The sequence below is a fragment of the Heliangelus exortis genome, chromosome 5, assembly GCF_036169615.1.
Source record: "Heliangelus exortis chromosome 5, bHelExo1.hap1, whole genome shotgun sequence".
Lineage (NCBI taxonomy): Eukaryota > Metazoa > Chordata > Aves > Apodiformes > Trochilidae > Heliangelus > Heliangelus exortis.
This window is the reverse complement of record NC_092426.1, coordinates 10,589,543-10,615,566: the sequence shown is the minus strand read 5'-3', so window position 1 is coordinate 10,615,566 and position 26,024 is coordinate 10,589,543. Positions and strand designations below refer to the sequence as shown.

Sequence of the window (26,024 nt, the reverse complement as noted above, 5' to 3'; positions counted from 1 at the left end):
TGCTAAGAGAGCCCCTTCCTTCCCCCCAGCTTCCCCTTTTGGATCTCCTGTTAAATTGTGGCATTGCAGTTGTGTTAGAGCAGAGTTGGGTACTGAGCTGCCTTTTTCATCCTCGGAAGGTGGGAGGGCAAATGAGCTTTGCTTAATAGCACTATTGATGAGAGGGTCCCAGCTCAGCCATGAAGTTCACTGCTTGTTGAGGCGAAGGGGCTGCAGCCACACTTCTGGCTGTTGGCTTCTTCCTGCAGTGCTCCACAGACCCAGCAGCAACACCACAGCTCTCATCCCCAACACCCTGGGTCTCTTTTGTACAGGGATGGTTCAAACCGTTTGCCTTTGAAACAAGAGCTTTGTAGTTAGCAAGGAGATCTGAGGAGCTGCTGTGAGGTTACAGGCTCAATGAGGTGCTGAGTGACTGAGTGGATGCATACGGTCTGCATCTCCCACAGGTCCTTTGGACTTGTTTACGTGAGACATTTTGGCTTTATCCACACGAGGAGATATCAGTACAACCTTTCCCTTCCTGGGAAGACCTGAAACAGTGTGTGTAAGTGGTGGGGGGAGAAAGTGGGGCTGAAGAAGGGGGATAAAGGAAGCAGATGCTATTAGAGGTGCAACAGCCCGTGCTTCTGTTTTGCCAGCTTCATTGTGCTGGTTGGAGCAGGGGCTTTTTACCCTTTCTCTTGCCAAAAATCAGCTGCGCTGGCAAATCTCCCAGTGCTGAGGCAGTCGGATCACTTGAAAAGGACTTTGCTGGCACTATTTGCTCTTTCTCAAGAGCCAGTCTGAGATATACCAGCCACAGGGCATTGCACAAAGCTGCATTTCTGTAAGGGTGTTTGCTGGGAGAAGGGACCTGTAGCTGTGGAAGATGGGAAGGAAAATAGATCCTTTTAAAAAACATTAATCCACTACTTGCAAATTTATATGCATTTCTTTTACAAGAATCATTTCTATGATTCTATGATAAATCTTTCAAGATAGCTCCTGTGTATCCTGAAGATGCTGACCAGCACTGATGGCCTGCAATGTGAACAGTCAAGAGTTACAGACCAGGACATCCCTGACATTCATCAGGGTCCATTTGGATGCCTGTTCCAAAACCCAGTGCAGCAAGTTTTAGAGAGAATCGTGCCTGCATCAGGACCTTCCCTGGCAGTCTGCTTGGTGGGCAACTGTTGAGCAGAAAGATGGTGGATATATGTGGATATTTGGGGTGGATATTTGTGGTGTATATATATGTATATGTGGCTATATGTGGATAGACCTGGGGAGGGACCCTAACAAAGTCCAGTTTGGATGATGAGAGTCTGGCAGAGATAGGGGTGGTGACAAACTGTGATTTCCCTGTTGCATTTCGGAAGGGGAGTGCATGTGAAACTTGAGACATGGTTGATGGCAAGGTGCTGATACCTCAGGATTGTGCTCAAAGCCTGAGTTTAGATGCTGCAAATCAGCATCCTCACTGAGAGTTTCACTGGTGCTGATGGTGCTCAGCAGGTATTTCAGGGCTGTGACACAAGACTGAGGCAGAGCAATGCATGTGTACTTCTGGCACCATGTGGACATGGCTCTGAAGCTCACCAGGTTGGCATTAGAGCTGCAGGATCATCTGGTTACTGAATCACAGAGACAGGGGATAGAAAGGGATTTTTGAAATTCATCTGCCTGCCATCAATGATACCAACAGTGCTATCAGCAGTAGCATAGGATAATCTTTTCTTCATGACCAGATGATCACAGGATGTTCCAAGCCCACCTGTTACTGGTAATATGAAAAAAAAATCTGTGGCAAACTCTGAACTCTGAGATCTCTATGTGCTTCAGATATTGATTCTGACCTGGTTCAGCCATCAATGTGTAACACCTGGGAAGTGCTTCTGCTTGGAGCAAAGCCTGATAACCATGAGCTAGAATGGTTCAGAACCTGTGTGTGCTATGTGGGTGGAGGGTAACCTCTGTGGGCTGGATATAGCTCATTTCTCTCCCTACCACAAGATACAGACAAAGAAGAGAGGAGCCAAGTCCACATCCTCGGAATCCTGGAGGATTGTTGTTTGGCAAACAAGGATGGGGGAGGTACTCATGAGGGAACAGCACCTCTGAGCTCCTGGCAGTGGAGAGAAGGGGAGAGAGAAGTGGGGAGCTCTTCCCCTCTGGTCTTAGGGAACGAAAGGCAAGGGCTCACCCTAAGGATGCTGGTATGGGCAGTCCCCTGGGCCTGGGCTCTTACCTTGCCACAGGGCCTCATCCAGGCAAAAGGGATGAATTCCTTTTTAGATGCTGAAATCCAGAATGAAAGGCCCCAGAAACTAAAGGTATTTTTTTGTACAGGAACTTTAAAGCAAGGAAAAAAATTCTGTTCAAAAAATAAACCCAGATGCAAGTCTCAAGGTGGGTGGGTGTTACAATAGGAACTATTTTTCTGTAGCAACATTCATGGCAGAGTTCACTTTGTTGCAGTTTAATGTCACAGCACACAGTATATTGGCAGGGATGATGTATTACTTGTAGTTTGAATACCTTTTAAAGTCATCCTTTGTGTTCATGACAGAGGTTTTCTAATATTTTTTGTCATCTCCTGCTTTCCTTAAGAGAAGTTGAAAAACCCCCAGCTCGATGGCAGAGGGAGTTGTATGTATCTTCATTAAATAACAAAGCCCCATAATAGAGAGATAAATAACACTCTGACTCCCAGAAAAAACTGTCAGCCTTCACTAATGCTGCAAGGATGTTAACAACTTCAGCAGCACACTATCTTTACCTCAAATAATTAAAATGTCTCTATTTTTCTAGTGCTCTCCCCAGGTAAATTTGAGAATATGCTTTGTATAATCAGTTTTGCTGCTACCTTCATGCAAAATCAGCTGTTTTGTTTTCTTTTTTTTTCAGTTCTTGGTGGCTCTTTTGTAGAGTAAGAAAGGAGTTCAAAACGAAACTGCTATTATTTATCCAGAAAAATATTCAGAAGAGAGAGAAGGGATGGGAAGTGAGTTGTAGCACATGAAATTGTCTGTACTTTCTAATGCCTTCCCAACATCAAGCTAAAAATGTCCCATGAAATTCACTAGCATCTTAAAATAAAGGGGGAAAAAAACCCACAACTTGAAGATTTTTTGTCTTTGTTCAGACTTTTGTCACAGAACTGCCTATTTGAACTATTCATTCTGATTATTTTCCCTGAAACAAATCCCACACAAAACAATGCTGGCGATTTTTTTCTTTAGGCTTTTGTAGTGAGCATTGTGTTTGCCTCTACAGCACATTTTTCCATTTGTTTTTATGTAGTTTCATAACTCCTAAAAAATAAAAACTTTTGAAGGATAACATAGAAGAAAGCCCTACTTAATTTAACAGTATTTTTCACGTTCCAAGTAATATGCACAGCTCATCTACTGCTGCAGTGCTGTGGCTTGAAAGGTGTTTGTTGTATTATCTCACTCAGATAATTATGTAGGCACTGGTGAGCATCGCTTTGAAACAGTCAATAAAATAAGGTGAAAACTTGAATTATCTTTGTTTTCACACATCTTGGAATGTCATTAGAAAACTCAAGTAGCAATGCCAAGAGAAGTATTGTACACGTGCATTTTGCCCTAAAAAGTCATCTCTGTCCAGCTCCAGGGAGCGGACAGAAGTGTTTATGAGACAAGATGTTTTTCTCATTCATTAGATGGCACGGTCCAGCATAACTTTCTGTGTGGAAAAATGTTGGGATTGATGTATATATGAAACCACTTTGTGGTCTGAGCCCTAACTTTACACCTGATGTTGCTGTGTGTGTTCTGCAGGCTGTGGAGCAGACCCTCAGGGAATGAGCTGTAAAGAAGTCTTAAAGCCAACAGGGACACCACCACCAGGAGAAGGGTGAATTCCTGGTCCCACTGAATCTGGGAGGACTTTTCTCATCAACTTCAATGTGTTTCTCACTGGCTGTGTGGTTCTCTGACTCCAAACCACACATTTTTATCTCCTGAGCAAAAAGAGAGTTCCTGCAGCTGTCAGTAGTAATAAGTCTCTTCAAGTCAGTCACTGGGGAGTAACTTCAGTCATTGTACACACAAAGCCAGTGCAATGTAGAGATGTCAAAAAGTGACCATGGCTGGCACCTGCAGACAGGCTGAAAAAGTCAATTCTCATTGACTTTGGAGCAGCAATTCTGTATCTAGTTCTGAAGAGATTTCCCTGCATGAGAACGAGGTGGTTCAGTCTGGCAAATGCTAGAGCCAGCTGAAGGAAAGTGCAGTTATAGCTGCTGATTATAGATGAGGAGTTGGGTTCTGTTGGGATCCCCCTGCCTTCCCTCCCCAGCTCAGAGGAGTTGCTGGGAATGGAGTGGAACCAGCATGTGGAGTGTGGCATGGGCTTCAACTTCCAGTGTCTTTGCAAGGTGGCCAGCTGTAACACTTCATAAAGAGGTGCCACAAGGCCTGGTCTTTTTGATTTTTTAAAAAAGGTGAACCTTATTTTTCTTGGAACGATTTGGGGTGGTGGCTTTTTAAGGAAATTTAGCACAGATTTTTTTCCTGCATTTTTGAAGGATAACTAAACTAGTGTTGCTGGCATTGAGAGGGCTGCTACCGAGGCAAAGGATGGCAAAGGTTTCTGTGCTTGTCAGCAAAGCTCCCCTGGGCTGAGTCTGGCTTGGCAAGAACAGTTCCATATGGTCCCATATCTGTGTGTGTATGTTTGTATATATTTTAATGTGTGTGCAAAATACTCAAATTTAGCCAGAAGTTGTTAAAAATTTAAAACTGAAGTCAAAGAAACAAACCACCTATCAGATGCCAAAGGGCTCCACTCATTTTAAAATATTTTAATTTAAAAATATCTACGTTATTTTAAAAGGTATTTTCCTTGAGGGCTGAAGATTCAGAAGTCACGTCCCAATAGCCTGTGTATTTATTAGGAGGAGGGATGGGATGGAGGGCGAGGTTAAGTTATCAGAAATAATCAACAGAGGGCATTTTGGCAAGCATCTGAAGAGTGGATTGAATTTTGTGCTGAGTTCAAGGTTTGGTGAAGGGTTTTCACTCGTGCTATGATGAAAACTTGCCCCACACCCCATATTCCAAATGTGTACCTGAAAGAGCTCTCTGAGTGTTTCTTGTGAATAGGGATGAATTCGGGTCCGAGAAGAAGGAATTTTTTCTAGCATATGATGTAGGAGGGGAGGGGAGATTATTAGCTTTGTACACTTTAGCCCTTTTACACATAGCAATTAAAGCAGTTTGATGGTAGTTTGAGGGCTGACTTTGAATTAATTAACCAGCCAACCCGCTCACACTGGAAGGGGCTCATGTCTGATTATGAGTCATTCACTTGGGTAACTGATATTTGTTTATTTTTAGGCAGTCTACGAGGCACCCAGACACTACAGAGATGGGTTCCAGATCAGTACTTTAAATATATGAAATATACTGGTGATTTGGACCTTGCAGATGAGAAAAGTGTCTGCTTGCTCACAACCTCTCCCTTTGTAGATGATGAGGTCAGACTCATCACATGAAGACAAATTCCTTATCCTAAGTATAGTTAAGGCGCATTCCCGAAATATATAGAAACCATTATTTTGGGATGGATCTGTATGTGCTCTTGGAGCCCTTGGTTGGCCCTCTATTCCTAAGCTGGTTTTATTTGTGTAAGAGTATAAACAAGTATGGTGCTAGATTTGTAACTTCTAAATCGGTTTTGTGCCTTCGCCCATTACTCTTGAAGCGTGGTGCTGCTGGGTCCATGAAAACATGAGAGTTTGGCTCAAGAAAGGCTCAGAAAGTGCAGTGGGCTTTGGGAAAAGAAGTGGGGGTCTTTGGGACTGCTGAAACAAGTTTCCTGTCTTCACAGGTGATCACACTTTCCAATCCCTCTAATGAACGCATCATGCTCCATTTCATATTGAATTAAGTTCCTGCCCTGTGCCACCCCAGCACCACGCTTCTCACTGCCACCTTAAACACATTCATGGCCAGCACAGGCCCATTTGTTTTTGTGCCAGTGCTTACTTAGCTTCATTAACTGTTGTAACAAGGCATGTCCCAATTAAATTCATCCAGAGCAGGAGGAAAATTTTTCTTGTCCACATTTCTGTATGGGAAATTTGGATTCAAAAGGAGGGCTTTGTCTAATGGAGTTTTCCATGGGCCAGTGCCTCCTCCTCCAATGCAGTAAGGGCTTACTTTCATTTCATCCTTTCCTCAGTTTTTGCGTCCTCCATCCTCTCCCCTTTCAAATGTTTCTCTTGCTGATCTCCTGTTTTACTTTGTTTGGCTCCCAGCACATGCATTACCTGTTGCATCTGTCCCCATTTTGTTTCCTTTCCTCTCCACCACTGTTTGAGATTCAAACCTCCTTGAGACTGGATTCTTCTCCCGTGTTGTTTGGATTAATCTTTGGGCTCAGGTCGGGCTCCCCCTCCTCCTGGCCAGGCACAACTTGGCAATGATGGCTGAGGACTTCTCGTGCTGGCAGCTCAGACCAGTGCCCAGCCCTCAGCAGGGCCAATATGTCACCCACCATGGCTCTTCTCCATTTGAATAAAAGCATGGTGCTTGCAGTCCTTGTTTCTCTCTTCAGGGTCTCCCCTGGTGCTCTCATAGGTGGCCTCAAACCTCTCAGAGGGACCAGCACACATCTGGCTCTCCAGCTCAGCTCTGAACCTTTGCTCTGGGTAAGCACTGAGGACGACTTGGGAGGGGGGCTGAGAGAAAAACCCCACTGCCCCCCTGGGGTATGACAGCCCCTGTTTTCTCCCTGTGTAAGGACAGCAGAAGAGAGGAAGGTAACACAGTTTTCATTGCTTTTGTTGTTGGGGAAAGGATGGGGTAGGGATGCGTAAAGGTTTCCCTTGCAGAAGTGACTTTGGGCCATGGATGGTGAAGGGAAGAGAGACAGCCAGAGTGAAATGCAGCTCTGGTAACTTGTTTGTGTTTCTGGATGCCTTGAGCCCCACACAATTATCTGTGAATGTGAGATACAGAGCATTAGTTAAACTCTGTAAATAATAATTTATTCATTCTTACTCTGTGGCCTGGTACACAGGAAAAAATATGCTGGGAATAATGAATCCTTCTGGAGAAGTGAAATTTTTATAAGAATTGTATTAAGCAAAGGGTTGACTTAATTTATAGTTCCCCTTTTGTGGATTTATATATTAATACAGTAATTTTAACATTGTTTTGGTTTACTGTATTTTGTGTAAGCAGGCACTTAGTTTACAATTGCTTTATTTCAGCATTATAAAGCTGCTTTCTGTATTTTTTGGTATTTGTTTTTAACCTTGTAACTACATAAGCAGTCTTCCCTTTAGTTTCCAGATGGAAATCCCTGTGTTTTCATTTTCTTGAAATGGGATATATTAAGATTTTTCTTCGAAGTTGTTTTACTGTATACATTTCATGTTGAGTCACTTCTGCAATGAAATTTAATGAGCTTTCATTATAATACTTTCCAGTGCCATAGTACTGCAGCCTGAGTCCTGTGATTTTGGTAAATGCAGCAAGGAGAGAAGATTTTCACATGAACTCTTCTATGTTGTGGTTCCTACTGAATTTGAGAAACAATTTTTGGCAGTTGTGGTAAAATTAAAGGGGGAATCCTTTGTGCATGAGCTCAGACTCTGAGACAACTTCTCACAGAAATTTTACCTCAGTTGTTGGTGATGGGGGGAATGACATGAAGCAGGTTTAATAGTGGGTGGTTGGAAAGGGATTTTCTGCAAACCATGGAGGCCTGGCAGCAGCAGCACGATGGGGGAAGTTTTCCTGAGTGCCTTCTGGCTCCTGGCTCCAGCCAATGGCACAGATCTTGTGTTATTGCAAACACTCAATTAAATCACCACTGTAGTTGATAAACAATTTAAAAATATCAGATGTAGCAAAACAAACATGGAGATGACAGAATCAGTTTTGTTTTTAGAGGTGGCAGAGAACAGAATGTCCTTTTCTTGGAAATGCTCCACGTCCAGGAAGAAAGCTGCTCCTTTGCAGCATGTGTCTCAGTTTCTCCAGACATTGTTTGCAAAGTCTCAGGCGCAAAGGTCCAAGGAAACCCATGTGCCAATGTTTGTAGGAGCACAGGCTTCTCAGCTCTCCCAGGGATGTTTGTTCTGTCACCTCAATTAAAAAGCATTCTTGCAAATCTTGCATATGAGGGCTAAAAGATTTGGTTAGGACATAAGGAGTAAGTAATTTTGGTTGAGAAAAGAAGTGCTTTTACTGACCTAGAAGCAGCTGTTGGTTTTGAAAAGCAGTGGCAGAAGGTCATGCCTGGGCTTTGTCTTGAAATCTGTTATTTTAAGCTGACAAAGTACGTAGCTGCCATGCTCTCCACCCAGACAACCACAGTTAAGGGCTGGGAGTGCCTGGGTGATGTTTGAGAAAGACAGAACAACCTCCCACTTCAGGTCTCAGGTAGTGTTGATGCTTGAGTAGTCTGAAAACATGCTCATGGCCCCTTATTTAACAAAGCATTGGATCAAACCTCACTTCAGCTTCCCAAACACCCCAAATACAGCACAGATTTCTCCAAAAACACATTTCTCCAAAGTAACCTTCCAAAGTTAAGATGCAGATGAATCCTCCTTTATGTCAGTGTCCTAATATACCTGAAGTTCTCAAAGACTTGCCTGATCTTTACACTCTTTGGGCTGGCATGCACTACTGAGCAGGCTTGCAGGCTTTCACACAAGTTGCCCACTTTTCATGGTCATCTATTGGATCTTGAGGAGTCACTAAGGGGCTGTCTGTCCCCATTTGTTGGTGTGCTGGTAGAAACACTGGTGCAAGGTGAGAAGCTTACAGCTGAGATCCTGAGGGTTCATTCTGCATGCAGCATGGATGCAGCAGCTCTGGAAAGCTGACTGAATTTGCATGGATGCTGCATCCCCAGTGGGGGTTGCAACAACAGAGAAATTTGAGGGTACCTCTCTGTGGCTTTTTGCTAATTTTTATTTCTACATTTGGCTTTAGCAGCTTTCTTTGGGGTACGGATTTTCTCTGGAGTCATCCTCCAAGAAAGCCTGTCACATCTGTAAGTTTTTACATCCGTAAGGCAGAACCAATCCTCCTGGATGGACTAGATAACCAGATGGATTAGACGACCCCTTAAGGGACCTTTTCTTCTTTTCAGTCCTTTTCTTCTGTCATCACACTCCTCAAAGAGATCCTGCAAGTGCTGGGAATGGGACTAAGGGCTGCCTGGAGCGTCAGAAGCAAAGAGATGTAAAATGGGTATTTCCACAGAAGGGCAAGAAATGACCCTGAGGACTAAAATAGACTGTTGTCCTCCTGTGACTGTAGTTAAACTCCCAGTATCACACATGTCATCTCTGTGGGCTTGGGGAAAATCTAGAGAGACCAGTACACTTCAGCCTCCAGGTAACATTTAATTCTTGGGCTCTATACATCTTAAAAAATGTGTTTAAGAAAAGCTATTAAGATTAGGTTCTGTTTCAGTAATGATTTGGTTTTGTCAAGGACTACTGGTTTCATTCTTGGGCCAGTGTGCTTTTTGGCTACCTGTGTTCTTCAGCTTTGACAGTCCTTCAGATCCTTAAGTTTCTCCTGTGTTATTCAGAAAAAGTGAAGGTCCCAAAGGAAAAGCAAAGGCCAAACCGATTCAGCTTTTCACAGTTTAAAGGGAGTGGGGGGGAAATATCTGATTAGCTCTGTTTCAGTTTTGTTGGCATGAAGTGGGGATATATAAGCTGTCCTTGAGTCTAAGATGTCAGTTCTGCAGGTGATTTGGTGCAGGTGGGTCCCTTCATGATGCAGAAAACCTGTCCAGCTTTCTTTGCTCCTGCTCCTTCTCCCCCACCAGACCTAGCAGCACCCTCAGTTATCAGCTCCTTTGCCTTCACCCTGGGCCCAGGTCTGAACAGGACCCTCCTGCCAACCTGTGTGGTGTTTTTATCCTTCTTTCTTCATTAAAAGGAGCAGCAACAAGAGAACAATAAAAATCAAATCTCTTCACTGGGGCCTCGGCAAATAGTTGGCTCTTCAGCGTCTCCAGATTACTTTTGTTTAATAAAATGCAGCAGAGGAGGCTTTCTCACAAGACTTGCTTTACTTCACTCTCTACTTCAAGGTCAATATTTTAACAACTTATTTTTCCTCATAATTTTACTTTCACAGTAAGTATTTCTGCTGTCATGGCTGAGGGGGACTCTTCCCATTTAAGTGCAGGGAGAGAAAGCTTAGCAGCTGGGACCCTCAGCTTGTCACACCATGGCAGGATGAGCAAAATGCCACAAACTTTTGCTGAGAGCAAGTGGAAATCAAGGTGAGGAGACCCCCTCACTCTGCAATGTCTCTCCTGTCCCCTTTTGTGCTGGGCCAAGCTTCTGCTCTGCCACAGCCATAACAGCCTTGTGAGCAGCCCATGGCTCAGACCCTCTCCATGGGCTGGAAGAGACCAGCCCCAGTTTTTGTCCTTCAAACCCTTCCCTGGCATTTCTAGGGTGGACCTTTGCCCATGCACTGGACTCAGTGCTCATTCCACTGTTCGTGGGGGAGAACAGGGGCTGGGGATGGCCATGGTGCCAGCCAGAGCAATAACTCCCCAGGCTCCCTGCCCAAACCCCTGCCAAATCATGGAAGCAGGATATGTGTGATGTTTGCTCCTCTCCCAGCACTGGCCATGGATGCTGTGCTGCAGCCCAGCCCAGCACAAGGAGAGCTTGTCCTACAAAGGTGACCACTCTCTGAGAGCTTGCATGCTGCAGTGGATTAGAGTGTGATGGCTGAATCAGCTTCCCAGCAGTGCTGTGCCCACCCCTCCCTGGCATCCCTACAGCGGGGAGAGGAGCTGAGGATGTGCAGGAGCTCCTGAACTGCAGAAGTTGTGACAATCCATTGCACAGAATTAAAGCAGGTCTGATTTTAGTTGAATAAAGCAGGGTGAAATTGTGGAAATCAACACCTTTAAGGTATTTGTGGTTTCAAAGGGTGGAACTCAAATCACTAGCACGAGAGGTTTTTTTTTTTTAAATAAAAGTAATGAAAGTATTAAAAATACATGGAATTGATTGGAGTGAAAGAATTACTGTCACAGGCTCAGGTTTCTCTTGAATTCATGTGGCAAACTAGGGGGTCATTAATAAAGGATAAAATGATGGGTGAGTATGGTTTCTGGCCATTTGGGGTCTGCAGCAGGCACCACGTGAGGAAAACAGTCACTGGGGAAACTGCTACCATCTGTGCTGTCCTGCCCAGGCTCTTCTCAAATCCCAGAAATCACCACGTTACCAAGATGTGTGTCTTCTACTTGATCTAGGAAAAATTGAAGGAAAGTATCAGGCTGAAATCTTCATTTTCATCTGGCTGGGCTTCTAGTTATTTTCTTTCTTCTTTCTTTCTGTTTCTTCTTCTCTGTCTGCCTCTGCCCCGATTTCAAAGCCTGGATTAGGCAGCTAAGATTGTATATTTGTTAGAGTGCTGTGAGAGTGCAAAGAAAGGCTGAGCAGTGCCCTGAATAGCTGAGTGCTGGTACAAATCATCTCAGAGGAAATTATAGGAGCGTGTGCTGTGCCCTTTCTTTCACAATGAGATGGAGAGGAAGAGTCAGCACCACAACAGCCGCTGTGTTTTCTGTCTCTGTGGCTCTTTCCTCTCACTCTCCATTTGTGTGCTCTTGTCTTTTTTTTTCTCTGGAGGAACAAAAGAAAATAACATCTGCTCCAGCCCATTTAAAATAACCTTTTCCCCTTTTTGCAAAGACTGGGCAGTTGTTGTCACCTCCAGTACCTTACAAGAGCCAGCCAAAGAGTGTCTTTCCCTGATAGCAGGTCATCCTGTAAGCAGGAAAAATAATGAAGCCTGTTTCCCTGCAGATCTCTGTTCCTATCACATAAAGGGCAGTATTGAATTCTAAGTTAATTGTACTCAGATCTGTTATCTCTGCATAAAGCATAAATGATATTGTGCTCTGCAACTTCCACGTTCTTCAGCCTCTCTGCCTCCTCATGGCCACTTCACTGCCTTTAGCTGGCTGGCTTTCCTCCTCCTCTCCATCTTCCCTGCATGTTACAGCCTCCATGTTTTTCTGCTGCTCCAGGTTTCTCTTGAGATCATCTTGTCATTTTCTTCTCCTTTTTAACCCATCCTTTTCCCTGACATTACCATTTTCCTCCTTGCAGGACCGTGCGAGCTGCTGTCGTAACCATAAATAAGAGGAAGGCTGTGATGGAGCAGTAACAACTCCCAGTACCCTGAGGAGCACCAGGGGAAGTGGGGTGAACTCTCTCCTCCACAATGGTGATCTCTCAAGGTCTCTCGCATCCCCATTAACTACAACAGACCCTCCAGAATGAGCCGTGCTCCAGCGATGGCCCCACTGATGTTTCTCCACTGTTGACCATTTATCCACTTGACCTAATGCAGCTAGGGAACCTCTTTTTCCTGCTGTCTGCCATTGCATTACAGGGACTACAGCTCTTTCATGCAGCTCTAGGAAGCACAGGGTTCATCCCAGCTTTTGGTGTGGGGCTGGGACAGTAGCTATAGTGTCAGTACCAGGGCCCGTGTGGCACAGCAACTAAAGGTGGAAGAACTGAGTTACAGCTACTTCTCCCTGCACTCAGTCAGCCCTTTGCACTGTGCAGTGCACTTCCTCAAGGGCTGTTATCTCCTATTATACATTTTTAATTGATTAATTTTTCATCCTTATCCTAAGGTCGCACGTTCGTGGCAGTAACTGTCAGCACCCCGTGTTCATTTCATGTAAAGCTATATTTAGACATTTCCCGGATGACATATCCCTAATGTCCAATATCCTTTTACAGCTCATGTTAAGTCAGACTTCAGACCTTTAGACTGGGGTTTGGTTGGTCCTTGTCTGGACCATAAACCATGCTGCTGAGGAAAAGCCTGTCAGTCCCACCAGTGTGGCTGCAGTTACAGAGCTACATGAAGTTTCTTGGGTTTATTTTCCCACTTTTTTTTGTCATTGCATTTAGCCTGCCCTTCTCCATTTACTCCCTGCCCTCGGTGTGCTCCTGTGTGTGGCCTTTACCAAAACAGCAGCACTTCCCCTTTCTTTTCCCTTACAACATTCCTCCCCTCCCTGAGTATTTTTAAGCCAAGTGATATTCTAGAAATTGGGTGACAGGAACAAAATCATCTGAGGTCAGCTTGGGAAGGTCCAAAACACGTTCTCTTCTTCCTGACCACTGTTTTTTATAAATCCCGTAAAAATCTTAAAAAGCCTGAAGAACTTTATTTTCTGTATTAAGTTCTGCTGAGATTGGCTAATGGGGGAAAGAAGATGGGGGAAGGAATCAGCATTGCCCAGCTGATCTTATAAGCCTTAATAAACTGGGATAAAAGCCAACGGGAAAAGGAATAAGGAGGGTTAAAAATAACACCTTCTCTTGATATTTTGCATATCCAATGCTTTTATAGTTTCTCTCTTCTTCGATACATCAATGAGGATACACAGGGCAGAGATGCTTTGTCTGAAGCCTGGGACTTCATTTACCAAGTTGAAGTTGAGTTAGCACCTCCAAGCCTCTGGGACTGTGTCTTGCATCAGAAACAACAAAGCTTGTTATCATCCCTGACCTCTGCTCCTGTCAGTTGCTGTGCCAGGTGATTCTAGGTGACATGTGGAAGAAATCAGGATCTCCTCCAGAATATGTGAAAAGGTAGGTTTGACATAAGATCAAATCAATAAGAGGAAGATGGATGAGCATTCATTACCTGTGTTTATGGATGAGACTGTTTTAAGAGAAGGGAAAGTTTACCTTAGGACATTTGTTCCCCTCTGTTTAGTGGTACAGCAGCTTGTCAGTCAGCTCTTTGGCTGCCACAGTTGAGAATGTGTGTTTCAAGGTGAACTGTTGCTTATTTCAGTTTGCCTTAAAATGTTGCTTGGCAAACCGAGGTAGCTCAGGAGATGATTGATGAGCAATGAGCCAAGCACGCAGCAGGGACAGACTGGACAGCTGGGATGACTTCAGCCACAGTCCAGAGCTGATCCTATAATTTAAAGGGCAGGATTGGGTCGAAAGGCAAAGGGATGCTAAGGGAGAAAGGGTGAATAAGGGAGAGAGAGAGATGGTTGCAAAGGCTGGGAGACAGGCTGTGATACAGTAGTCACCATAGTGATGATGAGGGAGGGAGGCAGGAGACTGGGCAAAACCCAAGCCAGTCGATAGTAAAAACATTCAAGGTTCAAAATGCAGCCTGCATGGACTGGGGTTCCTGAAGACTGGGCAGGCACCAGCTGCTTTCTCTGTGCCTTACTGCTGCTATTGGTTTTAATTTGCTAAAAGTACATTTAAAGTTATTCTTTGGGCCATCATGTAACAGTGACAGCCCTGTTTAAGCTAATGGGTATATTCTTTCGATACAAGTGACTCTTGGCTATGCTTGACTAACTCTGTGGTAATATTGATATGAGAAAAAATTCCTTGTGGCCTCCTTCCTGTCTTTTACTAGTGCCTTTGAATTGTTAGTGCATTTATTGGCTGTGAAAGGGGGATTGCCCTACTGGTACTGTACTCAGAACACAGCTACACACCAGCCACAGCATGATCTGCAGATGTGTGGAAGACCCTTTGGTCCCACAGTGAGAGTAACATCAGAAATGGGATCCCCCAAAGCCTCTATGCTGAAATGTGCTGAAAAGAGGAGACATCCTTGAATATATACTATCACTTTAGAAGAATCTGCAGCAATTTAAGAAATGATTGTCCCATCAGCTGTTTGAGTTTGTCACCTCTCTGCCCGAGGTTACCACTGTCACAGCAGAATGGGTCACCTGAGTGCTCCTCATCTGCTCCAGTGCAAGGTCTGACCAGTTCTTGCACTGAGCAGATGAGTTATGTCACAAGCAACTCTGCCAGTCCTGCTGAGGGAAAGCAACAATTTTCAGCCCAGGACTTGTAGCTGAAGGACAAGGAGCTAATACCTTATGCTGCCATGTTTACGTTTGCAAGAGGCCATCTGACCAAAGCTTTACATCCAGCCCTTCCCATGGCATAGACATCTTACTGCACACCACCAGGCAGTGCCTTTCTCCTTTCAAAATTCAAACTGGTGCTGGATGTCTGAAACTTTGCCTTATTGTGTTATTCTGTTTGTTGTTGTTTGTTTCTGTGTCAGCTGCTGGAGATGACACAAGAGGCAGGGGTTAGAGCACTAGACAAAGAGATCCATTCACCTCCTGTCTGTCAGTGGAGCATCCAGGCGTAGCTGAAACTATGCTAGAAGAGAAGACCCTGCAGACCTTTTGAAGCTTTTCACTGCTGCATGAAAATAATTAAGAGATTCTTGAGGAAGGAGAAAGGGGGAGAAAAACTCTGTCTCAGATATGATAGCACCTGTTTCTAAGTCTTAGCATCCCAGGCAATCCCTAACAATTTAGGTAGTCATGCCTAGTCTTGTTCTGTCCTTGTTCCCTCAAAACTTCATTTCAGACAAGGTTTCTCTGAATTGTGGGAAAAAAGACATACAAACTTAGAGATAAAAATCAGTCTCATTCCAGTTATTACTGGAATACACCAAGGACATAAAAACCTCACACTGGTATATTGTGTTATTGCTATCACTTTGAAGGTTTCAGGATATGCTGTATTTACTCTGACCCTTTTACTTGCAAGTGTGTCCCTTAATGTTTCATGGTGAAATAATATGTGGGATTTTTCTTTCTTTAGAAATTAGGAGAATTTTCTATTTTGAAACCTGTTTTGTTTGACCTTCTTCAACGAGGAAATGCCTGTGACTATGTCATGAGAAGCTTAGAGATTTTGTGGGTTTTGCCTAATTATTTTAAAAGTGTAGGATGGGCTGAGTGTCTGGATTTATTTCACATTCTATAAATACCCTCACTAGCTTACTCCTCCCATTCCATTTGGATTGTAAAACCAAGTCTAGCCTTGCAGGAAAGAGAGTGTCAAGCCCAAGTTGCCCCCTTCCTTTTATCTCCCAAGCAGACTGGAGCATGTGTTGAAGTTCTTGTCTTGACCCTGTAGTTACAGACAGCTTTCAGGCTTCCTGGGCCCTCCTGTAACTATTTTAAAAATGGGCATATTCTGTGCAGGGTACTGTGTGATGGACACCTGAAACTGTGAACCTGAATTACAGGCAAATATCCTGACACTTACCTCTGTATGTATTTTTATGGTATTTCAACACTTGGTGTTTTATGGCCCTTGCAGTGTTCAAGCACTAATGAGAGATTGTACTATGGGATTCTTCAATGAGCTGCCTTTGGGGGTTTTCTGTCCCAAGTTTCACAGTGGCACTCTGATGGGGGGCACAGGCCTAGGGGTGAGAGGAAGAGAAAGGGAAAGGGAAATTTTATAAGCAATAGGGAGGAGAAACAGCAATTAATATTATTAAAAGATTGCTGGTCCTTGGTGTGAAAGCACTGACAGTGTAGGAATAGAACAGTACTTGGATGGCAAATCCAGAGATGGAGGTTATAGTGAGGCCATCAGAGAGATTACAATGAGGATGAGATCCCTGAGCAATGGAGAGTGAAGTTAAAACAATGGAAAAAGTGAACAGCATGAGAGAAAGGAGGGATGTGGAAAAGACTGAGATGCAGACAGGTCCACTTTAGGGGAATGCCAATTGGGATATGTGGTACCCCCACCAGTGCATGGAAAAGGCATTTGGGCTGCTGAGCTCTTGTGCCCTCAGTAAGTAGCAGTGAAGCTGTGATGGGAGGGGAGGTGCTCTCTCTTCCAGAGGATGTGGCCTTGCAGCACCATGAGCAGATACTCCATTAGGTCAAGTGGCAGAAATCTGTGGAGTAGATCTAAAGAGTCTTCTTTCTGAGCATGAGAATATGAATGATTCCACATGATGCATTTAAAAAAAGTCTTCACTTCCCTTTTGCTTACCCCAAACTAGAAATCTACATGTCCAAGTGACAATGAGGTTGAAGTTCATGTGATTCAGAAATTCAGATGACTCAGAAAAATGACAGAATAAAGGCTGCATTATGATGCAGTCCTTAGTAGGATACTATTCTTTCCAAAGGACTTCATTACATGAGATGCACCCCTTAGTCATTTTGTTTTATCTGCAGTATTCAATGTGTGGTCCCCTACATATTTTATTATGTGTTATCCAGGCTTGTTTTAAAAGCCATCTGCTTCCTCCTAAGTAAGAATGCCATATAGTTGCTTTTCTCTGGTATATCCTTCTTTTCTGTCCTTTGAATCCCATCTGGATGACTCTTTTAGGCAGTAAACAGGATTTTAAAAGAGAGTTTGAGGGATATGTGCTCTTGCTTTGGAGGACTTGAGAGTTACCATGAAAGACTTCTACTCCTCTTACTTTTTGTAGATACAGTAGTTCAAATCCTAAAAGTTTCTCTAGTGCCCATTGCTGCTGTTCTTGAGGGCTTCACAAACTGCAACTCATCTTCATATCAGCCTGGCTAGGGTTTACTTTTGCTCAGATTTATTTTTTTTTTAATTAGGTAATTTTTTTAAATTTAATTTTTAATTTAGAACTGAATTTCATTATCTGTCTTTCAACTTTGATTACAGGATACATCTGTCCAGGCAAAGATCTTGCCAGCAGCATGCTATTGGCACAATGCATAACACCCCCTGGTCAGAAGACGGCAAGTGTGACTCCTGAATCTTTGCAGGCCACATGCTTTTACCTTCTTATTAAGGGTGTCTGAAGCACAGCATGGTGAACTCTCTTTGCAGTCTTGGGTTCTTTATCATCTGAGTGCATGCATATCCCAATTTCATCTACTTTCTACAGGACCTGGTTTGTGTAGCTCCAAGTAAGTCTTTAAGGTTAAAGTGAAATAGAGATCTGGAAGGCAGGAGCCTCTCTTGCTGCATGTTTCACATCTGACCCCCAACACAGTGATCTTTTACTTGGAGAGGAAGTGGACCCTGAGGAAAATGTGATCATATCATTAAAGGCTTCAGAATTAATATTCATAAGCAGGGCAGAAAGGATATCAGTCAAACTGAAGTTGCACACACAGGTTTAAATATAGTACTTCCTCCATTCCCTCGTCACATTGTTCTTACTAGATTTTTATATAAATCCTGGAACTAGAAATGGAATGACAAATACACTTAGTAGAACTGATATCAGTTCACTGCAAAATACATTAGTTGTGACCAATAAAGTCAGATTATTTTGCTGGACTTAGTCTGGATTTACTCCAGGGTAACTCTGGGTTTACTCTACTGTAACCCAGAACAGACTGTGGTCCAATGGATATGGGAAAAGTTAAATTTTAAATAAATAAAACTCATCTATTTCAGGTTTTATTAGCTTCTGTTTCTTTTGTGCCTTTCAGTTTTTATATTTGTCATATACCAGAGCTTGGCTGGATGAAAGCTTTAGTCTTCATTGTGTTACAGTTTTTTTAAAGAGTGGAGATCATGTTTTTAAAGAGCCAAGGATAGACAATACTTGTAATCATATATAGTGAATTTACTCTTGGCTCAATTTAGCTGTTGGCGTGACAAAGAATTTTATCCAAGAGCATAGTGAATCTATATGGTATTGCCAAATTGAATAATTTAAAAATTATGAGTCAGATTTTTAAAATAAAATATTATGACATGGACTTCTAATTATAATGTTTAAGAGCAAACGTATGTTCAGCTCATTTTCTGTTGCCTTCTGATTCCTGAGCCTTTGCAGTGTGCTCAGGTTATGTTTTAAAGCTTTCCATCTGCAACTGTGAGAGTAAGAAAATTACTGCCTTTTTGTTTAAATGAAAGACAAATGAGAGCTTCTGACATAACCATATCACTCCAAGAGCTGATACTTTGAGGAAAAAGCCTCAAATATCACAAACCATATGATAAAATTGTGAGAATGGGCAATTTGTAGCTCTTCAAAGTTGTCCAAGTTTTAGCTATGCCATTCTTACAAATAAAGAACTTCCCAAAGTGTATAAAAGATGCAAACCTATACTTTACTGTCAATACCATAAGAAATAATTTCTCCTCCAGGAAAGTTGCAGATTGCCACCTTCTCTTCAGAATCGATGAAATGGGAGGTCCAGCTAAAGAAAAAAACTTCTGATCTCAGCTGAGTTGACAGTCTGTTACCACAGCATGGATTGGGAGTAACTCCAGGAAAGTTAGAACAAATACCACAGCTTTCTCCTTTGGATCTAAGAACAGAATATTTCCTGATATGTCGGAGAAACTGGAGGAGGGATGGAAACTGATTTTTGGTCTTTTGATTGTGTATTATGTGGAACAGCCAAGGAGAGGTTTGGGGCCTCCTTCTGCTCTAGAATATGATGGTTTAATTCTGCAGTGACTGCTCAAGGACAAATTAGCATACTTCAGATAAGACTGAGACCAAAGAAGAACTTAGCTTTTTGCAAATGTTAATTCAATATAATGATGACGTTAGGTTTTGTGCATTTTAACTCCCATCTGTCTGCAACAGGGGAGCATTTAATTCAGGACATGGAAGCAATTTTTACAGTGGCTGGAGCAGACACTAAAGACTGAACTCAGGAAAGTGGTGCAGGATCAGATATGGGCTCTTGTCTCTCTGGGATAGAATCTGGGAAGAATGAAAAAGTGAAGTAACTGGGAACTGCTGTGGTGTGATCTAGTGAATAGTGAAGCACCTTTGTTAAATCTCCATAGGGATCCTGATAATTCAGCTATTCCATTTGAGGCTGGACATGGCAGTCCCTTGCCCTCAAACGCAGCGGTGACATTTGCCCGCTATTATTAAAGTGAAAGGGTTGCACTCAAACATTCTGGGACAGCTTTGGCTACATCTGCTAAAATTACAGGAATGTCTGGGCCTGCCTGGAGTTTGACAACAAGTTCAGCTCTATTATTATGATTTTTTATGAACAAATACAGGCACATCTCTATTTGCTTTGCAAAGAGCCCTTGTTTCCTGCCCTGGCAGCAGAGCACTAGCTGTGTTCTGTAAGCTGAGCAGATGATCCCTGCCCCTAGAAGAGCAGGAGGTGCTTTTTCTCCAGTGGACATGGCTCATATGTGATGCCCACAAAACTTGTCTGTTATCCCCCTAATACCAAAACAGCAGCTTCCACAGAAGAATAGTTTCAGACTATATCCAACAGCTGAAGACCCATTGCCCAGCAGGCCTGTTTGGCTTCCTTTTACTGCTCAGGCCTTGGTGTGGGTCTCTACCATAAGTCTGGATAATCCTTCACGATCAATACACTCAAGGTAGTTACCCCACCAGGGTAGGTCTCCTCCAGATGCCATACGTGAAAGATCCACAGATCATTAAGTCTACTGGCAGCTGATTGGCACCGGACTTCCTCAGATGGGGAAGCTTCCTCCTTCCTGATCCCTGCATCAGCAGTTCTGTCATCCTACGTCTCTCAGGTTTGTTGACAGCCTTACCCTTGATAGCAAATTGCCTTTCTCCTCAGCTTTTCTCCCCAGTCTATGTGCTCTTGTGTCATTCCTCCTTCATGCCAGTCACTGGAACTGGGTTCTTTCTAGCACTCCTTAATTACTGTCTCGCTTATATACAACCCCCTCATACTGTAATCATAGAGACAGTAGAGATTATGCAAATGCTGATTAGGGTGTAATGTGGCTTGCAGAGCATTCATAATAACTGGTGTGATGGGAGAAGAAAGGAAGATGGGTTCTTATGAGCTAGACTGAGAGCATTTAGATTTTACTTTTGTAATTTGAAATCCAAACATATTTAATAGAGAGAACAGTGAAACTAAGCAATGATTTATTTTTTTTTTAAATATAATCAGGCTTCCCTGAAGATACATTTGAATTAGATATCTGCTCTTGGGTCTTACCTATGCAATATGTGGGTTGTTAAAACAGTCAGCTGTTTGCATCCCAAGACGGACACACTCATCCTGATACTACTTGGAGTATGTTTTGTCACCTTCTTCACATGCACATGTGAAGAAACCTCCCCAAACCTTGTGATAAAAAATCATAGGTGAAAGTGAAATTATCCTAAATAACAGCCAGTGAATATTCTGATTTTCTGTCTTCTCCTAACTCCGAAGACTCAGGTAGATAAGTAGTTTCCAGCTAAGAGATCACTTCAGACAAACACCTGGCTGATTATTTTTTCTCTAGAGTTACTATGTCTTATGCATAGCATATTATTATGAGGAAAAATGAAAGGTACCTGGGAAGAAGTAAATCTCAATCACCATGTACTGTTCAAGGTGAAAGAATTGCTAAGAATAATGAAAAAAAAAATGTTTAACAAGAGGCAGACCAACAAGGAGCTACAAGCTTTATGGTAAAAGCCAGAGAGGCAGGACACAGTACTGTCACGTAGGTGTGCATATCCCTTAGATCCAACATTTGTGGCTCAAACAGAGGGCTGGATATATGCTAAGACAAAGGCTGACAGGAAATTGTTAATACCATGATGGCAGGCCCAAAAGTCTGTAGGAAGCAGATCTGTAATGGAACACCCTTCAGTAGCACAGCAGTATTTCTGTCATACACACAGGGTTAGATCCATGCAATTTAACAAAGGGAATCAGGGGCAGTTTCATCAGCTATAGCTCCCAAGGGAACAGCGTTGACAAGAGAAGCGCTGTTTTCTTCTAGAACAACTATTCTTTAGATGATGATTGCTCCTGACTGGATTATCTCCAGGAATCTGCTGGCATTACTGCAGAGCAAACACAAGCAGTTCCATCTCATGGTCATCTCTTTGGTAATGAAGCCGGGTAGATCTGCCTGGGTCATGCTGTGTGTGAAGTCAGGACAGAGTATTTCAGGGTTTGGAAACAGGATCTTTTGCAGACAGTTTCTATTTACAAAAAAAGAACACCCAGAGACTCAAATGCTCTGAAATCTCCCTTTTGGACTTGCTAGAGCAGTGTCAATAAAAGTGAGAAAAATAGCCTCTCAGCTGGTGCAACTGGAAACAAATCTGTTCTGATGCTCTGATGACACTGGAGGTAAAGCACACAGCTGAGCTGGAAGCCAGGAAAGTGCTGAGACACAAGGACCACCTCCCAGTCACCTCAAATGCTGAAATTGTTCCTGAGCCTGATTTGCACAGGTTGGTTTATGTTCCCATGACTACATGCAGAAAAGGTGAAAGTAAAAATAGTTACCTAATTCTGAAGAAATAGCTATTATTGATTACTTTTAAGTTCCAGAAACAATATCTGAAATTATGACCAATTCTCAGCTCTGAAAGTATACTCATTTGGTCCTTCTGCCAATGTTAGGTGAGGATTTTTCTTCTTGTAGGATTAGATGCTGAGATTCTTGATGGAGCAAAGATCCTAAGGATTTTTCAGAGATAGATGCATCATTGAGAAAATGAGGGCATCTGGATAAATCAATACAGCTGTAACATTCATGTCAGCCTTTTACTTTGCCAGGTATTCAACAGAAGACTTGTGGTGGTTAGTTACAATCTAGTATAATAATTGATGTTTTATGTCTAGGGAAAAATTCTGGACCAAATTCCTGTTAAAGCTGCTTAATGCTCCTCAAAAGGCACAAAGCAGCCTTTTAGATGTTGTATCAGTTATGTTCAGATTCAGCTGCCACAGGGGAATCTCCATATGGTGAAGAGTTGGTCTTGCTGAGACTGCACTCTTCCCATGTCAGCTCTAGATTTTGGAACCATACTGAGAGACAGACATACAGATGAAGTATTGCTGTGCCCTGGTAATCCCCTGCAGTGGAACTGTAGCTTCTGGTTTTCCAGGTCCAGTTTACAGTTCACATGAACCTCTTTACAGGCCTCTTTGGAAATCCACTGACAGACACTCAAAAACTTTAGCTCTGAAGTCAGTGTGGCACAGGTACAATGGCAGGGGATGGTAGGGGAGCCTGGGGACCTCAATATATTTTTGATAGTCTCAACAAGAGAGTAAGAAGGCCCTAAGATTACTGAGATGCATTTGTGATATACTAATATTTCTTGCCAGTTGTGAAGCAGGTCTGTAAACTGGCTTGGGAATAACAATTAGATTGAAAGAAAGGAAAAAATGTTGCAAAACATATTCCTAAGGGCATATATAACTAACTTCTGGAAGACAGGGAATAGTTCACCTAGAATGTTTGTCATTTAGACAGACATCACTTTCTAGGAATTTCAAGTAGAAAATCACCACTTGGGCAGGGGATTTTTTTCTTTTCTTTTCTTTAAGCAAGTGGGCTATCATGTCAGACATTATTACTTAGCAGCAGCTGAAATAAACCCTGGGGAATCTTTATCTCATGTAGTGGATGCAAGAAATGAATGTGTATTCCCACGACACAGGTCTTCTTGCGCTGTGCTTCAGCAATAAAAATGAATACAGATTTAATGATTTTATTATTATGTTAATAAGCATCTTTAGTCCACAGCATAGGACGAGGAAGCTGCGAATCAAGATGCTGCCTCAATGCCAGAAATGCAGAAACTGGGTCCTACTACATCTTGCTCAGATCCACAATAGGAATCGATTGGTAAGGAAACATAACCACCTTCTGCAGAAAGTGTGGAGAGGGCATGCGCAATGCACACAAATCACAACACTCAGCATTAGCATTATGCACAGAAGCAGTGCCAAACTGCACCTGTAACAGCATGGCTACTAAGGCTGTACTGCATTACCAATTACAGTCAGTCCACTGAATGACTGTTAATTGCAATAAACCAATTTACACAGGAAACAATGGTTTGCTGCCCTCCCTCCCCCTCTCGCAGGTTTACTTCCACCATTAAAAATAACCTGTTGATCCCACTTATGGGAAGATAGGACTGAAATGATCCCTCTCTAAAACTACACAATGGCTGCTTTGTTTAGGAGGTCTCACAGAACACCTTTCCTGCAGCCCTCACTCAGTGAGGTTAACAAAACACTTTTCAGTATCAGGGAATAAACTTAAAGAGTTGCAGTAAAAGACCAGATCTCTCAAACACACCATCACAGAAGGCGAATATCAGTACCCTTGCAACAAGATATTTACTAAGGAGATCTACCAGAAGACTTGGAGAAAGTGGCAGGACAAGGCAAAACAGTGTTTTGCCAAGGCTTACCTGAAGGAAAAGGTTTCATTTTTACCCAGCTCTGGTGATCAGTTCAATCATAAGCCTGAGAGCAAGATGCACCACAAACCACCTGGATAGGTGATTTAGTGTTGATTTAATGTCACCAGGGTCCTTTCTACATCCTGTCCCTGACTGATTTCCAGTGCTTCACAGGCAAATGATAAAACCCTCTTAATCCAAATGCAGATGGGGCAGAGGACCAGAAGTGCTGAAGCTTGGGAATGGTCAAACTACGATGCCAAAGGTCAGCAGCTCAGTCTCCTTTAAATCCTTCTTGGACAGAATTAAGTGTCACTGATTAAAAATAATTTATCACTGCTTTGAAAAAACTGCTTTAAATCACTAATTTAAAATCATCTACATGTTTGTGCCTAGAGTACCATTTGCCCACTCTCAGAATGGTTAGAAAACTTTCTAGTCTAAGTGGCCTCATCACCAATTTATAACCATACATTCTCATGCTAGTATAATTTGATAATTGAAATTGTTCTTCTTCCTTGATATTTACTGTTTGAATGTATTTACAGTGAATCATCACTCTGTTTTGGCTTTGTTTGGCTAGCTGAGGAAGCCAAGCTTGCTTCTTTGCAGCAGATTCTCTGCTGACCCAGCATTTCTTTTCTGCACCTGTGGTGACCTGAGTCAGTCTTTTCTGATCATAAGTTGCCTGAAATGGACATTATTTTTCAAAATTATGGTCCTTAGCTTTGTACTTCCCTACCTCTACTAAAGAAACCCCACTTTGTGGATAATACACTCACATAAGCCTTTTTCCACAGCTATTCCCTTTGGCAGCTCAGAATAATTTTCTCATGGAGGAATTCACCTACATAGTAAGGTAAGATGAGTAGGCCTAAGGCTACAAGCTTCACCACCTTTCTCTTATCACTATAGAGTGTTTTAGGCACAGGGTATGGCTTTTAACCCTGAACAAATCTTTGCTTTGGAAATTTCCTTTGCTAGCGTCTTTCAGTATTTGTGGGTAAAAATCATCTTTGTGTCCCTCTGTCAACCTCATGAGTTTTCTGTTACTCCAAGCTTGCTGTTCTGTGATCCCAAGCAAAGACCTACACTTCTTCTTCTTGCAGTTTAAGATAAGCTGCAAGTTCATGATCACTCAGCTCAAAATTAGTTTCAATACTACAGCCTTCTACAAGGTTCTTCCCTTGGCCTAAAAAACCACACTCTTCCATGGCCTCTCACCCTGTTTGCTTGAGAAGCTGAGTTTTACAATATAGAACATATAAGCCCTACCATTCCTCAGTGTTTTTTTCTGATCTGTATCCGAGAAAGTATCATTTCCCATAACCACAAGAGATTCACTCTTCTCTATCTCCGCCATAATTTTGGAAGACAACTATCCCTGGCCAGTTTGTAATGAATTACCACCTTTGTCTTGGTGGATTATTTTTTGTAATGTTTCAATCTAATGTAATTTTCCAACCTATTTTGTTACTTCTTCAAACTAAAATATGGTGTTCTCCATGACCTTTTCCATTATTTCTCTACTAAATAGCTACCCCTCCAATAACTATGTTCTAAACACTACTGCTAAGCAGGGTTGTGCAGCCTGTAGCAGCAGCATTGAGGCACAGAATTTCAGTCCCCAGTGAAAACACTGCTTATAATGTTAAATTCCAAACCAGTTAAAGGCAAGACATTGGTGACACATCTCACTGTAATAATTGTATTAGAAATCTTTAAAGTCTTTTAGTCGTGATATGGAAAAAGAAAAAAACACCAAAGCACTTGAAACAGTAGATGTTGCATTTGATCAACACTTCATCTCTTTGGCTACAGACATTTTTAAATGTGGAAAAGCTTTTGGCATCTTTTAGATGGTATAAAAATATGTTTTCTCTTTTTGAGGAAGACTACATTAGTACAGCTGCTAGAGCTACATGAACTGGAATCCAATTATGTTTTTGTTGGGTTTTTTTGGTTTGGTTTTTTTTTTTTTTTTTTGGCAAAACAGGAGGACACATACATAACAGCAAAGGGTGGCAAAGAAGGAAATTGCAGGGTTGTCTCTGATAG

At 42.5% G+C, this 26,024-nt stretch overlaps 1 protein-coding gene across 1 annotated transcript in view; it reads left to right on the top strand.

Moving 5' to 3' along the window:
- Positions 1-12,500: 12,500 nt before the first annotated feature.
- Positions 12,501-26,024, top strand: part of EXOC3L4 (exocyst complex component 3 like 4) — a 360,645-nt gene continuing 347,121 nt past the window's right edge. Inside the window, exon 1 of the mRNA XM_071745521.1 lies at positions 12,501-12,513. The gene's annotated coding sequence lies outside the window, so the exon portion shown is untranslated. The remainder of the gene's footprint in view (positions 12,514-26,024) is intronic.